This window comes from Antechinus flavipes, chromosome 5, assembly GCF_016432865.1.
Source record: "Antechinus flavipes isolate AdamAnt ecotype Samford, QLD, Australia chromosome 5, AdamAnt_v2, whole genome shotgun sequence".
Taxonomy (NCBI): Eukaryota; Metazoa; Chordata; class Mammalia; order Dasyuromorphia; family Dasyuridae; genus Antechinus; species Antechinus flavipes.
This window is the reverse complement of record NC_067402.1, coordinates 27,826,406-27,842,292: the sequence shown is the minus strand read 5'-3', so window position 1 is coordinate 27,842,292 and position 15,887 is coordinate 27,826,406. Positions and strand designations below refer to the sequence as shown.

The 15,887-nt window shown below is 40.5% G+C and overlaps 1 protein-coding gene across 2 annotated transcripts in view; it reads right to left on the bottom strand.

The window, feature by feature from the left end:
• THRB (thyroid hormone receptor beta) overlaps positions 1-15,144 on the bottom strand; it is a 436,159-nt gene extending 421,015 nt beyond the window's left edge. For both annotated transcript variants that reach the window (XM_052001825.1, XM_052001827.1), the window contains exon 1: positions 15,076-15,144. The gene's annotated coding sequence lies outside the window, so the exon portion shown is untranslated. The remainder of the gene's footprint in view (positions 1-15,075) is intronic.
• Between the last annotated feature and the right edge of the window lie 743 nt (positions 15,145-15,887).

Sequence of the window (15,887 nt, the reverse complement as noted above, 5' to 3'; positions counted from 1 at the left end):
CCCACCCACCCATGAGAACATAAGGTCCTTGTGGGCAAGAATAAACAGGCTTAATAAATGCTTACTCAATTGTATTTAAGAAATTCCTAAACACCTAATAAGGTATTAGGTACTCAGTGGGAGCTTAATAAAGACTTTTTAACTAATTGAATTTAATTCATCAGACATTTATTAAATAACTCCTGTGTAACAGATCCAGGAGGTAATAAAAGAAAACCAAACAAGACCTGCCCACAAGAAGCTTACATGGTCTGCCAGGAGAGCGACACTCTGGAGGGCCCTGCTCAGCTTACTTGGAAAATCGCCACAGAAGGAAGGTTCGTTACATGGTCAGAAGGATTGATTTCTCCTTTCCCCTGAACTTCTTTCTATTTAAAGTAAATCGCTGTTTCTTGCTTCCTGTCTGTCATTATGCTGTCTCCATGGCAATAGTGAACGCCAACCCAAGGTCTGGAGATCCACACAGACTGCACTCTGCTCCCTCGTAGACTGGTAATCACACGGAATCAAATACCCTGTTATGACAGTGCGGAAAATAGTCCGCCATACAATTCTACTTTGTGCTTGCTTGTGGAAAGCATCGTGGATGTCAGTCAGAGGACGAGGGATTTCAGAAAAATAAGGAGAACGTTTATGCCAACGTGACAGGCTGAGGAGCATGGACTGAGGGAGGTCTGTCCATACTTAGGAATGATGCCCCATTGATGTAGGATATCTGGTTTCCAGTAGTTTCAAGGTTTGGGAAAAAAAAAGGGGGGGGAACTACAACAGCCCCTGTAGAGAAACAAAACACCATTCCCTCCTCTCCCCCTTCCTTCCCCCTTGGAAGAGGTGACTCAGTACCTACAGACTTTTATTTTGCACAAAATTCTTAACAGGCTCCCTGTTCTGAGTTCCCATCCTACTGCAGATTGGCAATTCAGGCCAAATGGCAGCAAGGAGACTCAGGTCAGTGATTCATTTCGACAAGCTGAAAAAAGCTTCAGAATTGCACATCACTTGTATGTCCCAATAAGGCACGGGGGAAGGATTAAGGAGAACGTGGAATAGCTCACAGTCAATCAAGTGACAAGTATGTATTTAAGCACCCCCTCGATAGGCCGGGCACTGGGCTACATACGCACTGGGGAGACATAGAACACAGTAATGAATAGTTGTAAGTGCAATATATATGCAGTATATAGAGTATTTTATATGTAGAGCACAGATAAGAGTTTCTAAATATGATATATATGCAGTGTATAGTGTTATACATACAGTATATATACAATGTTATATATAGAACACAGATAAAAATGTTTATAAACATAATATACATGCAGTGTATAGAGTTATACAAAGAACACAGTAATAAGTTTGTATATAGTATATATGCAGTATATACAATGTTATAGAATATAGATAAGAGTGTTTCTAAATATGATATATATGCAGTGTATAGTGTTATATGTACAGTATATATGCAGTATATACAGTGTTTTACATGTAGAACACAGATAAGAATGTTTCTAAATATGATATATATGCAGTGTATAGAGTTATACAAAAAACACAGCAATAAATGTTTGTACGTATAGTATATACGCAGCATATACAATATTATATATAGAACACAGATAAGATTGTTTCTAAATATGATATATATGCAGTGTATAGTGTTATATGTACGGTATATATGCAGTATATACAGTGTTTTATATGTAGAACACAGATAAGTGTTTATAAATATGATATATATGCAGTATATAGTGTTATATGTACGGTATATATGCAGTATATACAGTGTTTTATATGTAGAACACAGGTTAAGTGTTTATAAATATGATATATACGCAGTGTATAGAGTTATACAAAAAACACAGCAATAAATGTTTGTACATATAGTATATATGCAGTATATGCAATGTTATATATAGAACACAGATAAGAATGTTTATAACATGTAACCTTTCTGTAAAATAGATATACACAAAAACACTGTACTATCTCCTTCACAGGGTTGAAGCACTTTTCCAATCTTAAAGCACTATCTAAACATGAGCTATTATGAAAGGTAAAAGAGGCCACTTTTTGCCTTAATCACTGAGCAGTTGCCTCAGCCAAACTGAGAAATATTAGAGACCTTAGCTTAAAAAGCCCAGGGTCTCCCATTGTATCCAGGATCATCTCCAGTTGCCCTGATCTCGGGCCACTGGACCCTGATGACACTGGAGGAGAATGTGAGGCTGGTGACTTTGCCCAGCCTTCCTTCACTTCAAGTCGACTTCCTTGCATATCATGACATTACTTCCCTGATGTTATGATCATCTTCAAGAACCAAACAACGGTGACATTATGAAAGGATATATGGTGTGCACCGTCTCTGCTGAGGCAGTCTGAAACTCTTTTGAGACTCAAGAGATGGTTTTTGAGAATAACTCTATAATAGAATAGTAATAATTAGAATAAAAAGAATAATCATTATTATTCTCAACATTTTCACTTAATGAAGTGAAAATTCATTAGCTCTTTGGATCAGCCCTTCTGAGCTGATGCAGCCTTAGCTAACAGAATGTGGAATAAGTCATCTAAGCAATGGACAAATACATACATGCATGTATTATAAATATGATATATATGCGGTGTATAGTGTTATACTTACAGCATATATGCAGTATATACAGTGTTTTATATGTAGAACACAGATAAGAGTGTTTATAAACATATATGCAGTGTATAGAGTTATACAAAGAACACAGTAATAAATGTTTGTATGTATAGTATATATGCAGTATATAGTGTTATATATAGAACACAGATAAGAATGTTTATAAACATAATATACATGCAATGTATAGAATTATACAAAGAATGAATCCTTTCCTGCTGTTGGCTGCATACTGGTGTTTTAGCGGTAACTTGAACATAATCTATACCTTTCCTAGCTCTGGGACATTGCACAGACTTCCATGTTGGAATGCTCTTAGTTTCCTTCAAAAGTCAGCCCAGGTCACACCCTTTAGACAAGGCTTTGCCTGATCCCTCCAGTTCACACTGGATTCCTCTGGACATGTTTATAAACCTGCTCTTGCTCATCTGGGTACATGTCCTATCCTTCAGTGGGGAGGGCAGCCTATGTGAGCTCCATGAAGGCACGTATTGTTTTCATGTTGTTCCTAATCCTCAGCACTTAGCTCAGTGCTTTGCCTGGAATATTTGCTGGGATACTTAATAAATGCTCTCATATAATCTTAAAAGAAAGACCTGATTCTGGTTTTTTTTTTTTTCCTCTTGTAGTTTTTTCCTTTTATTCTAATTTTTCTTCCCCAACATGATTCATAAAGAAATGTGTATTTTAAAAGTTTATATATGTAACCAGAAAAAATAAAACAATTGATTAAAAAATAGCAAAGGCTGAAAAAGGAAATAGTGAGCACTGAGCAACATATGAGCTAGGAGAGAATACAGTTTGCTATTAGCTATTCTAATCTGTTTTATGGCAGCAGAGACGGGGAGGAAGAGGTTAACCATGTGGCTGGTTCAGAGGACAAACAGGGATTCAAATCCAGTTCTTACACTGGAAAAACTCTGTTGCCCTGGAAAGGAAATTAAGCTCTCTCAGGAAGCCCTCTTAAAACTGATCTTGAGACTAGTTGTAACTTATGTACAGGAACACTTTCTATACCAAAAAATATTTCTTAAAAACATATTTTATTTTTAATTTGTGGAATAAAACTAGCACTTCCATAAGAGTATACATTTTTTAAAAGATGATTGTACCCCCCCCTCCCAAAAAGGAAGAACTGAGTTCATATTCATCCTCCAACACTTACTAGCTATGCAACCAAATCACTTAACTTCTGCCTCAGTTTCCTCATCTATAAAAAGAATAAACTGTAAAAACCTGTACAAAGACCAATCTGTTTTTGTTTGCTTGTTCTTCATTTATCTTGTCTCAGATACTTACAATTAGAATGACTTGGGGTAAGTCATCAAGCCTTTCCAGACCTCAGTTTCCTCATTTGTAAAAGGCTTCATTGTACAGTGGTAAGAACTTTCCTTCTGGAGTGAGAGGACTTAAGTTCAAATCTCCCATCTAATGTTTGTGACCTATGTCACCTTAGGAAGAATTATTTCCTTAAGGCTCAATTCTCTTATTTGTAAAGTAAGGGGATTGCATTTTATCCTTTCCAACTCTCAATTTATGGTCCCATTAGGTACCTACAATGGGCCAGTCACCAATCTGAGTATACAAAATCATTCCTGCCTTCAGAGAGTTTATATTCCAGCAGATAGCTGATAGCTGATAAGAGACCCTGAATGTACACAGAGAAATCAATACATAATATATCAAATACATGGATATTTGTGGGGATGCGGAAAGGTCATAGTTCATATAAAGATGGAATGAAAGATCATAAAGACACTGTAAAGAAAGTGGTGTTTACATTACTAATCATGATCAACTGTGATGCACTTGACTTTTTTTTAGCAATGAGGTGATTCAAAGCAATTCCAATAGACTTGGGATGGAGAGAGCCATCTGCATCCAGACAGAGGGACTGAATGTGGATCAAAGCATAGTATTTTCACCTTTTTGTTGTTTTTTTATTTATTTTTTTCCTTTCTCCTTTTATTCCCCCTTTTGATCTGATTTTTCTTGTGAAGCATGATGAATGTGGAGTTATAGTTGGAAGAAGTGAATATATTTAACCTATCAGATTGCTTGCTGTCTAGAGTTAGGGGAGGAGGGGAAGAGGAGAAGAAAAATTTGGAACACAATGTTAAAAATTATCTTTGCATGTATTTGGAAAAATAAACTAATATTTAAAAAAGAAAGTGGTATTGGATGAATCTAATGTAATTTAATATATTGCATAGATTATCTTCAAAGGAATAAATCCCCAAAGGGTGTCTGTGTGTGTGTGTGTGTGTGTGTACAGAAGGAGATGGTTCCTTTAAACAATCAAAGGAGGGGAACATTCATACAGTTGGATTTCTACAAATGCCATAGTTTAATTTTCATTGCAAACTTTATAGAATGGCAAAAGGAACAGCTTCATGATTACTGTGAGACTATAATGTTCAATTTCCTGATTTTTGTATTTTTAAAAGAGTCAGCCATAATGCGGGATAGTTCTCTGCTTTGATTATTATTTTTTTTTTGTATAGAAAAAGGGAAAATGAGAGAATTGTGATTGAACCATGCAGCTCGTTTACTTGAATATGCAAAAGGGAATCTAAATGAATGGATAAACACAGCTGCATGTCTTCAATGCATGGGCCCCTACAAGTGTGACTACTGGCAAGTGTAGACATTTGGAATTCTAAATTTAAGTGCATTATTAAAAATGGGGCAGACAGTCATCCCTTTCTGCCTCCAGGAATCTACAAAATCAGGCTAGTTATTCAGGTCCCCAAATCCATTTTCCTAGGTATTAAAGTTCAGTGCATGTCTTAAACGTTTACCAACATCCAGTGGTTTTGCAGGAATTGTGGACATTGTGCTCATCATTGTAGCCCAGGTAATTGGGCTGAGTTTCAAAGTCAACTTCGGCCTCCTACACTGACAAGTTTTGTGACCCTGGGCGATTCACTTAATCCTGTCTTCCTCAATTTCCTCATCTGTAAAATAAGCTGGAGAAGAAAATGGTCAACTAAGGTAAATTTTCTTTGTGTAAGAATTGCTTACATGGTTGGTTTTGTGTGCAGATGAAACCGGTCGAAATTAAGTCTAACTGTGTGTTTGGTTAGAGTTGAGAAATGTTTATTATTGTAATTTAAGTGGATGGCTAATACAGTGCGGATTACTTGCATTTGTGTATTTGTATTGTCATATCCCTTTACAGTATACTTATTTTTATGTATTGTGTGTACCTGTTAGTTAACTGGTGTTATTATCTTAGAGTATTCACTTTTAAAATGGGACAGATGTGTGATAAAGGTAAAAAGGAGGTCGAGGTAGTTCCCATCAACTCTCCCCCCTCCCCCTGGAAAGAACATGTGCCTTTCAAATATATAAGAAATATAGTTCTGACTGTCCATTATATTTCCAGGATTGGGTTGATTTGACTCGTGGCAACCCCAAACTTTACTGGCTTCAATAGGGCAGTTTTGATAAGTTCAAATTAGAGTATTGAAGCAAAAATTGATAAAGAAACAGCATCTTAAATGGGACAGCAATAATAAATGATATTCAAAAGGTAAAGCAATGAGAACATGGGTCTGAATTAGAATCAATGAAAGAAAGAAAGAAAAAAGAAGAAAAAAGCAGTGAAAGAAAGGATTAAATCCTTTGAAAATCTTCTCCTTCTTAATAATTTCCAAAATATCCAGTTACTTAAACTATAACCCACCTTATCAATAGATACCACCAGCTCCCCAACTTCTATGTTCTCTTTCAAAGTGCAAGTCAAAATCTGTCCAGGAACAAAATCCTGATGACAGAAGTTTGATCCAGAATCATGGTTTTAAGTTATGGCAGCAGAGAGTCCCAGCCCCAGGGAGGATCCCATAGGCTTTGCTGAGCAGTTTGTACTCATACAGATCTTGGAAACAAGACACTGAATCCAGGTTCTTTTATCTGCTATCAGCCAAACCTGGAATACTCTTCCTCTTCCTCTTTAACTATTTGCTTCCATCAGACCTGGATATTTGCATTTGTATCAACTTAGGGTTGCTTTGGTCCAGAAAGGGGACGCTAGAAATTGGTGCCAAAAATTTGTTGGGAAGATCTGGGAGAGGATCTTAAGATAGATTGGGACTCAGAGGGCCAAGCTCAGAAACATTACCAAATAGCCCAAGTGATGAGTGAAAAACGATGTCAACTCTGATCTTAAACATAATAGTGCAGTGAGAAAAGTTCATTTTCTTTCTTACTTTGTTAATAATCATCACCCACCCATCTCTAAACAAGTTAAGCTGGCAATTTCTGATTGGCAACACTCTGAAGAGGAGGAACTGGGTTCCTCCTTGAGACTGCATCCTGGCTGGCAGTTACACTGGCAGAGAAAGATGAAAATAGTAAAAAGGAACTCAGGGAAGCAAAAAGGAAATTTTTCCTTGCAGCCCCTCGGCAGCTACAGCAGCCCATTTCTCAGTGTCCCTACCCTTACTTTTCCAGGCAACCAATTCCTCTTCATTCCCTTCCTGTACCATCAACCTCAATCAAGCCAGGAATTAGTTTTACTTGTGGAAAATCTGGCCACTGGAGGAAAGAATGTCAAAGGGGAACAGGAGTATCTTCTGAAGAGGAAAAAGAGAAAGTATCCCAGAAAACAGTGAGGGACCCTCCCCATAATCTCAATCACTCAGCATGATGTAGCTCCAAGGAGAATTGGCAGAAGGGTGGGGAATATTCAGGCCATGTCTGTTATCCTCATGCCTCCTGTTGGAGATGTCTCCTTGCTCATATAGGAGCAAGAGGTGTCCACTTTAGTTGACAAGGGTGCTATACTCTCAGTTTTAAACCCTTCTGCCTTCCCCACTCTCTCCCCCAGAGTCAAGAGTATATTTCAGTTGTGGGGATTACTAATAAGAACATTGCAGCCCATATTCCAGAATCTCTCTCCTTTTTAGGAGAGGGATCAGCATCTTTCACCCTTTTGTCCTGGATCCTGAAGCCCCTAGTCACTTAGAAGAACTAATCTGCTCCATAAATTACAGATCACTATTTCATTTGGCCCAGGAAGGCCCACTTCCTTGTGATTCTTATCCTTAATAGCTTCCACTTCTGAAAGTGTCTCCATTCCTTTAGATTTCTTTCCCTTAACCCTGTAGGCCTTGGAAATGTCCAATTATGTTAAATAAAACTGGAAAGTTTTGGAAACTAATGACAACATAAACTAAAAAAATAGAAATAAAACTTTAAAAAAGCACGTAGGAAATTGAAGTAAAGCTACAAATTGACAGGTAACTGAGAAATAATGGCTGAGTCTAATTTTTTTCAGGACCCCCTTGCCCTCATCACCTCCTGTCTAACTGTTGCAATAATCACCTCTGTCCCCATTCTTCCCTTAATTGCTAAAATGAACTTCCTCAAGTACAGATCTGACTATGTCACCTCCCCATCCTACTTAAATTGGCTCCCTATCACCTCCAATATCAAATAAGAAATCCTTCAGGATTTAATACCCTTTATGATCTAACCTCAACCTTACACCCTTCCCCTCCAACCCCCTCCCCCCCCTCCAAAGTACTGTCTGTTGCTAAGGCACTGGCCTTCATGTGGTCCCTTGAACAAGACACTGAATCCAGGTTCTTTTATCTGCTATTAGCCAAACCTGGAATATTCTTCCTCTTCCTCTTTAACTACTTTTAGCCAAACCTGGAATATTCTTCCTCTTCCTCTTTAACTACTTGCTTCCACCAAATCCCAGCTAAAATCCAATCTTCTACAGAAAATCTTTCTTGATACCCTTCAAGTTTGGTGCCTTCTCTCTCTTGACTATTTCCAACTGATCGTTTCTCTATCCATAGTTGTCTTCATGTTCCCCTCCTCCCCCAGTAGAACCTGAGCTCTTTGAGAACAGGGATTAGCAAAGTGCCTGGCATATAATAGGCATTTATAAATGCTTTATAAAATAAATAAATAACTGACTTTTGGATGATCTGATGATCTGTGTAATGCTTTGTCTTCTATCCCTTATTTGTAGTACTCTAAAAATTGAAAGGTAACAATGATTCCTCAAAGTAGAAATATTACTTAGCTAATTACTAATCATCCCATCCATGGTAGCCCAAATGGTATCACATGATTTGAAGCTAGTATTGGAAATTAAACTAGGAGATCCACAAGTTCAGAGACTATTATCTTTTTATCCCTTTCCCCACTCTAGATCCTAACATCCAGATCACTGGCCCATGAGAGATACTTGATACATGCTGAATTCAATCAACTTTATTTTTACTAAACATTCTTTGTTCCATTGAAAAACAAAACCCTAAGGAAAGTTCCACTGATATCATTTAAGACGATCTCAAATAAAAGAATCACAACAATAGAGTAAGAAACAATTTACAGCAAATTCAATTGACACATTTATTTTTAATCAAATATAGTTAACATTTCATTTTTTCAGGTTTTGCATATATGAAGGAGCCATCTTATATCAGACAGCTAATCTTGAAACCAGAAAAGAGCAGTGTTTAGGCTTACTGGCTGCCAGGTCACTTAACCCTTTGGTTCTTGAAGTCATTCTCTAAAACTCTAAACAACAAAGAAAGTGCTGAACTGCTTTTGGGAAATGAGTTTCCCAAACTCACTTGGGAGTTCCTGTGTCAATCAAGTTGTATCTAAGTCAAATCCCTATCCCCACCGCTCTTATATATGGAAATCCTCAACATTAGGAAATCAGGAATACAATCATAAAATCTTAGAGATGGAAAAAGCCTTGGAGAGCATAGACCCCAAGCAAGACCTGTGTTTTCTCAGGTGAGATCTTTTCAAGGAAAGAATATTGGTTTTGGAGCCAATGAACCAGGATTCAAAATCTGACATCTATCATGTCATTTATTAATCACATGAGCTTGGGCAAGTTTGATTCTCTGAGTCTCAGTTTCTTCATATGTAAAATGAGAATTTCACACCATATAATCTCTAAACTCCTCTCTGGCTGTAATTCACATTTTACTATGAATGAGATTTTAAATGTCTCCAGAACAAGAGCTATGCTCACTTTTTTATTCAGGTGGCACAGTGGATAGAGTGCTAGATCTGAGTTCAAATCCCTTAGCAAGTACTTAGTCTCTCTCTCACTTTCTTCAACAGTTAAATGGACATAATCAAAACACCTTCCTCCCAGAGTTGTTATGAGGATCAAATAAGATAATATTTGTAAAGCATTTAGCATAGTACTTGGCACATAATAGACTTTATTAATGCTTACTATTATTATCAGTGGTAAGATTAGTAGTTGTTTAGTCATTTTTCAGTCCTGCCCACCGCTTTGCCACCCCATTTGGGGATTTCTTGGCAAAAATACCGGAGTAGTTTGCCATTTCCTTCTCTAAGCTCATTTTACAAATGGGAAACTGAGGCAAATGGAGTTTAATGACTTGGCCAGTGTCATTTAGGGAGTAAGTATCTGAGATTGGATTTGAACTCAGGAAGACCCTTCTTCTCTGACTCTAGCTGGATACTGTATCCGCTATGGCACCATGTAGCCGCCCAGTATTAGTATTAAATGTAGCCTCTAGTATAGTGATACACACAAGAGATGTTCAATGTTTGTTGAAAGAATAACTGATTGGTTCAAGGAAAATGAAGAAAGAGGGATATGTAGAACAGCGGGAGAATGGCAATGGGAGATGTGGGCTCAGTAAGTTGAATATCTGCTGCCTGAAAAGAATTTCTTCAGATCTAATAATTTCTGTTTGCCATAGCAAATGTCATAGGCTATCATACTGAATGTTTACTTTCTAAATATACTTGACTGATTAGAAACATCCTAAGGGAAAACCTCACTTCTCTTGATGAGCTCAAGTCACGAGGCCACAATGTATTAAATTTTGTAAGAAGCGGTAAATATAATCGTTGAGTCTTTAGTGTTCTCTGAAAAGCCGGGGAGAAAGAAAGAGGGAGTGTGGCTCTGGAGAAGGGAAAATGTTGTCCTGGTTTTCAAAAAAGCAAAGAGTATGGACATTGTAAACTACAGGTCATTGAGCTTGCCTTTTATTCCTGGCAATATTCTAGGATAGATTATTCAAGAGATGGTTAGTAAACATTTAGAAAGGGAAGCAGTGATCACAAAAAGCCAGCATGCTTTCATCAGGACCAAGTCATCCCAGAATAACCTTATGTATTTTTTTTTTGGTAGGGTTATTAAACTGGTAGCTTAGGGGAAGTTTATAGATAGTTAACTTACAGTTCTTCAAAGCATTTTATGATGTTTCTATTACTATTCTTGAGGAAAATTTGTCGATCCACATAGGTGATAGTACACATCACTTATTGAATGACTAGACTCAAAGACAGGGTGCTACACTGATACTTATGGACTTCAAGGAAGACCGGCTCTGAGCAGGTCTACTATGGGGGGATTAATAGAAAGAAACAGGCAGAATTTCTCAGGATGAGAAGGCATAGCTGAGTTGTGATCTATGCCAAAGGAAGAAGTATCCATATGAGAGAAAGCATCAAAGCATTTAGAAATACAGAGAATAGATATTAAATAATTGTAGAGTTTTTTAATGTCCATTCAATAGAAACAAAACCATCTGAACAAGGGGGAAATATCGTAAGGTTTATGGAAGTGGTTTCTCAATTCTGTGATAGAAACATCCATATGTAAATGTGAATTAAGTAAAGGAAAATAAAAAGAAATTAAACAAAACAAAATCAACAACTAAGTACCCTATAAGCCCCTTGAGAGCAGGGATTATTTGATTTTTGTTTTTGAGAAGCAGTCTAGTATAATGATTATGGCATTGGACTTAGAATTAAGATATCCCAAGGTTCAAATATTGTTGCAAAAACTTGCAAGCTGAGTGATCCTGGGCAAGTACCTTCAGCTTTTTATATCTCGGGTTCTAAATCTACAAAACAAGAAGACAACTATGATTTGTAAAATCCCTTTCAGCTCTAAATGGATGATCTGATGATTCCTACTGGCTAGCACGAACCCTGACACAAAGAAGGTATTTAATAGCTGGTTGTTGAATGGCTGATTCTTAAAGGACTTGTAGAAAAAAACTAGAAATCCAAGGTTCCGGGTCCACTCTGCTTTCTGGGTCACCAGCTCCTCAAGGGTGAGCTATCTATTACTCTTTATGTTCAAGTTTTTTCATCTGTCAAATAGTTGCATTGACTTTCTTGACAGAGCTTTGGAAGGAGTTAAATCAAAGTGTAATTAAAATCATAACCCACAAACAGGTTATGAAGTGCTAAGTACCATGTGATTCATTTCCTAATGAACTTTTAGATGCAATTCTTCTATTCTTCAGTGCCATTTTTAAAAATAGAATAGTAGAAGGACCTGCGGGCACAGTGGTGGATCCTGGTAGGTCAGTGAGCATCCAATGTCATAATATATTTATTATTATGCTCCTTTAATAGAATGACAGTCAAGCTGAGTGAGCTAATCAAAATCTAGGTCAGCTTTACTCCTGAGTCATGTAGAAGACAGGTCTTTCTCTGGTCTTTGTGTGGGCCTTCAAACCCACAATTTTAGTGACTTCAAGCTTGTGTTTTTAAAATGAAAATACCTCTAGGAGAAATATCTTATTAGGGAAGCCCTATTGACAAAAAAGAATTGTTCTGACCCTTTCCTGAGGGCTTACCTTTGCAGAATTACTTCACATTTCCCCTCTCCACATATTTTATGTTTCAAATATAAAGACCTGTCTGAAATGGCCTGAGAGCAACCTTCTCCCACCCCCACACTTTTGCCCAAGCTTCCTGTCTTACATGTCTCAATGCACTCTCTCCTTACTGCCACCTTTTAATGTCCTTGACATCTTTGAAGTCTCAACCCAGTTGCTAGCTTCTAAAGAGAGCTCTTCTTGACCACCTTAGCTGTTCATTAATGATTCTCTTTTGTCTCCAATTATCTTAAACTCAGTGAACTGGTCCCAGCAGAATGTAAACTCCTTGAGGAGTTGACTAATTTTCAATGCATCATTGTATTCCCATGGCTTAAAATAAACTATAGACACTTAAGAGATGCTATTTAAAAGAATGACTAAGACTTTTAAAAGTGGGAGAATTAGAACAAGGTGAGTGAAGTTAAAGGCAAATGTTATCTCCTTCAACATGTTGTCTAACCTGGGCCTTCCTCAGACCATCATCGGAATTCTTCTTATTTTTCTTTCAAAAGGTTTGTCTTATCTGAAGGGAAGAGGTATGATTTGTTCTAAAAAAACTTAGTCATTTTGCAAAATGTAGACCCAGAGTTTGTATTTTTCCCCTAAGGAGAGGGTTTCTTAACTTGGGGCCCATAAACTTTTTTTTTAATGACTTTATTTCCATTTAACTAATTTCTGTTGTAATCCCACGTGTTGTCTTTTGTGTATTTAAAAACAGTATTCGGAGGAGTCCATAGATTTTACCAAATTTCCATTCACCCCAAAACTGAAGAAATATGATTTACTATCCTGGGGGACCTTGGGCAAACTGATTAGCCATTCTAAGCTTTGGTTTTCGGCCCAATAGAATAGAGAGATAGAAGTAAATTACCTTTAGATCCATTCTAACTCTAAATTGATGTATGAACCAGGACATTGTTCAGGCCATCCAACAACACCACCAACAAAACCAGTATTCTCCCACCATTCCTCACTCCTTTGGGTTAAGGCAGACACATCTTTCCCCATGGCCTCTGAGAAATGAACATGGATTACCCATGAGGAAAGGGTTCAATCACATGCTAGCCCTCAGTGATCACAAGCTGGAGCCAAGTTAGAAATCTGGTGCAGGGTCCTGCTGAGATGGCAAATAACTACATTTTATTAGGAAGTTGTAGGCCCGAGAACAGGTCACGAAAAGCTGTTAGTGAGAGCGGCTCCATAAAAGGACCTACATACCTTGGTAATAACCAAGGGATGACAAAGCGTTCAAAGTGAAGAAGGGATTCAACCAAACTCAGAAAGCAAACGTCACCGTTTTGCCTTATCCTGCCCTTGTTCCTTCAAGAACCTTTGGGCTTGGAAAAGTTCCCGTTGTTCTTAACGCCTTAGTTTCTTGGCTTATAAAATGGGCCCAACAACACTAAACCACGTCTCCTGGGGACTGGAAAGAATAAAGTTTTAAAAAACCTGTTAAGTGGCCCAGCATTTGGCAGACGATAACACCCCAGAGAAATGCTTAATAACTAATAATTATCTGATAGTGTGGGGAAACTCCCGGGCTGGGAAGTCACCCAGAGTTCAGGGTCAGGGAAATATCAAAGAAAGAGGGGATTTCCCAGGGGGGTTTTCCCCTACCCTCTCCCCCCCCTTCCCCTCTTCCCCTCCCCCTTTCGGGCACTACTTCCTAACTAAGCGTGTAGTGATCCTCTTAACCTAAGGCTGTTTAAAATACAAACAATCTTCATTTAGAAGTCTGGGTAGAGGGGAGGCAAGAAAATGGGCAACCAGGGGCTGGAAAGCCGGAGGAAGAGAGGAAGCGAGGGAGAAGAAGGCAGAAGTGTAGCGAGGCACCGACACTCGAGCCCGGAAGCCGGAGGAGTTCATTAGTCGCCGCTCCCGAGCAAGTGATTCGGGAGCCGAGAAGGTCCGGAGACTCGAGGCAGAGAGGGAGAGGAAGGCAGGACGGGCGAGATGAGCGGCGGGCAAAGGAGACTCAGAAAGAGAAGAGAGGGCTTCCTCTTAAGCTGAGGGATGAGGGGGGATGAGGAAGGAAGCAAGAGGAAAGGAAGGAAAGAAAAGAAAGGAGAATGAAGAAAGATAGAGAGAAAGGAAGGAAGAAGAAGAACGAAAAAGAGAAGAAAAAGAAAAAGGAAAGAAAGGAAAAGAGTAGAACCAAGGTCCCAGGCCTCTTCTCCCCTCCCCCCGTCCACATGAACCGCCCCTTCGGGGCTGCCCTAGTTTAGGGCTCCTTGGGGAGCGGGTGCCGGGCTTGAGCGTCCCTGGCAGGGGCAGCTGGACTCCGCAGCAGAGCTGGCTCCCTCCCGGCCGCCCGGCCGCCTGTCCCGCGCTTCCCCAGAGTCTAGGGCAGCACCCCAAAGCGCGCCGATCTAAGCACCTCTCGCTGGGAACTTCACTAGGGGAATCCCCCGGTTACACCAGGCTCGGCGATCGCTGCCCTCCCCAACAGCGCCGGACTTCGAAGGGCTCGGTCCCCTTCGCTCTAACGGCCCTCGATCCCGTCCGTCCCTTCCCCCGCCTGCCCTTCGCTCCTCCCGGCCCCCAGCTGGGCCCCCGCGGCCAGTCTCGCAAGTCGTCGGCTGCGACGTCTGCTCGGAGTTCGGCCCTGCCGCCCCCTCCCGCGGCGGCTCCTCTCCCCACCCTCCCCTCCTGCCAGCCGGGCTCCGACCCCCCCTGGATTTACTTGTCGTAGCCCACTTGTGCAGGGGCAGCCCGGCCGGACGCGGGCGGCTGCGGGCCGGCCCCGGGCGCCGAGGAGGGGGGCCGCCGGGGCCGGGTCGGGCGCTCTCTCACCTGACCAGCTGGAGGGAGCCCGGGAGCCGGAGCCGCCCGAGGCTGGGCTTCCTCCCGAGGAGCCTCGTGTCCTGGAATGACCCGGGCCGGCCGGCCTGCCAGGGGGAGGGCGGGGGAGCGGCGGGCGGGGGACGGGGAGGAGGGCGGGAGGTCCGGCGCGCCGAGGGACAGACCTCCCGACGGCCGGCCAGAGAGTAACTTGAGAGAGTGCGAGGGAGCCAGCCCTGCCCAGCCTGGGGATCTCGGCGGGCCCTGGGGAGGGATGCAAGGGGAATGAAGGGGGAAGAGGGAGAGAGAGAAAGGAGGAAAGAGAGAGAAAGAGAAAGAGGGAGAGGGAGAAGAAGAGGGAATGGAGAAAGAAAAAGGGAAGAGAGGAGAGGGGAAGAGAAGGGAGGGAGAGGGAGAAAAAAGGGGTAGAGAGGGGAAGAAGGGAGAGGTGTAGACATGGGAAGGAAAGAGGGGGAGAAAGAAAAAAGGGGAGGGGGGAAGAGAAAGGGGAAGAGGGAGAGAGAAAGAGAAGAGAAAAAGAGGGAGAGAGAAAAGAGAGGGAAAGAAAGGAAGTAAAGGGAGAAAAGAGGGGAGATAGAAAGGGAAGGGGATTGCAAAACACTATAAGGGATGGGGAAGAAGATAGAGAAGGAGGGGAAAGAGGCCAAGTGATAAAGCTACAGAGTGAGTTGCTGAAAGTGAGGAAATACAGGAGAGTAGAAGAGACAATGAAATAGAATAAGTTCTGAAATAGAATGAGAGGGAATGAAAGAGGAAATGGAAAAGACTGACAAAACAGTGAGAACGAGAGAGAATAGGAAAGA